The 1,459-nt window shown below is 41.9% G+C and overlaps 1 non-coding gene across 1 annotated transcript; it reads left to right on the top strand.

Moving 5' to 3' along the window:
- The first annotated feature begins 1,105 nt into the window (after positions 1–1,105).
- On the top strand, positions 1,106–1,178 carry TRNAA-AGC (transfer RNA alanine (anticodon AGC)). Its single transcript has one exon. It is a non-coding gene; the product is annotated as a tRNA-Ala (tRNA).
- The last annotated feature ends 281 nt before the right edge of the window (positions 1,179–1,459 follow it).

Raw genomic sequence — 1,459 nt, 5'->3', positions numbered from 1 at the left:
GGGTGTAACATGGCTGCCTCTACACCAGCGCCGCCCTGGCGACGGACACACAAATTACGAGGTGCAACCCATGAGAAAGCCTCCATAAGCTCAGTGGGACAGACAGTGATGGTAAAGCAAGCCAAGACATCTGCCTTTACTGTTCATACAGGGAGTGAAGTTCTGTATTCACGATCTGCATAGCTGGATGTAGAGGAGTTCAGGGTAAGTGACTGTGGAATGAGTGAGCAGTTTAGAATAAAACGGGGGACTGGCCTGTGCTGCACATGCGTGACTTGTGTGGGCAAAATGTTGAAGATCAGTATTTACTCAACATTACGTTTAAGCCAACATAGAGATTGAATGAGTCAAGATACCCACTAGGCTCAATTTGCAGTCTGATCCAAGTATAAGCTATATTAAGAATCTCACTTCCACTACACGTATAGTAGAAGTGTAATACTACAGGACTAGCGAAATGGAAGGGTTGCCCTCAATGAATATTTCACTTCCATATATGGTAAATAAAACAATTCATGCCACGTTATAACTACGGTTTCTATTTGTATATTATGATATATGACATTATTGTGATTCAGTTTCATACAGATATTTAACCAAGAGAAATAGGCTTTTTAAACAGCGCGAGAATGTGTGAAACTAGAGTCCGCAGTGCCTTCTATCGGATACTAGATTTGACAGTACCCCATTGAGGAAAGAGGAATGGAAGGAAATATAGAAAAGGGAGACAGCCGAGAGGAAATATCTGCAGGGGGAAATAACCAAGGTAGGAAATGAAAAAGGGAGATAATATACAAGGAAGGAAAAGGAAATGAGAGAAAACGAGGCTGGTTCAAAGGTACGGAAGTTTCCCCTGGTTGTGTTAGAGAGAACGAGCGCGGGCAGGCGAGTGTAGTATCTAAGGAGGCAGCAAGACGTTAACATTCAGACACACACGATGGCTCCACTCTTTTACCGAGGATTTATTTTTGAGGGAAGAACAAGAGGCAGGAGAAGACTACATTCATTTTTCCATGTCGCTCCTACAGAAACAAATGTTAAGGAACTAACCATAAGTTTGATTGTGAAAGTCAAGTCCTTCAATAGAGGATAGCTTTTAGAGAGTGGGGATGTAGCTCAAATGGTAGAGCGCTCGCTTAGCATGCGAGAGGTACGGGGATCGATGCCCCGCATCTCCAGTAGAAATTTTATTCTTTAGAATTTCTAGTCGCTTCACATGCCATAACAGGGTAGTAACGTGTTATGATCATCTCCGGGGCTGCATCATATTCTCACAGAAGAATTAAAGAAAATATGGTGTAATATGTGAAAGAAAACGCTAAGGAGATACTACGAAATCACTTGTGCAAATGAGAATGGCCTTTTCCTATATATACGTAATTTGTTGCAGTTTTAAGGTTAATTTCTTTGGTCCCGCCGAATGACAGAGTTTGAAGGCAAAAGTTTGAGGCCGTTTATG

The sequence above is a fragment of the Coenobita brevimanus genome, chromosome 23, assembly GCF_032717465.1.
Source record: "Coenobita brevimanus isolate Jiangsu-jjx chromosome 23, ASM3271746v2, whole genome shotgun sequence".
NCBI lineage: Eukaryota > Metazoa > Arthropoda > Malacostraca > Decapoda > Coenobitidae > Coenobita > Coenobita brevimanus.
The sequence above is the reverse complement of the archived record's forward strand: the minus strand, read 5'-3'. Positions and strand labels throughout refer to the sequence as shown.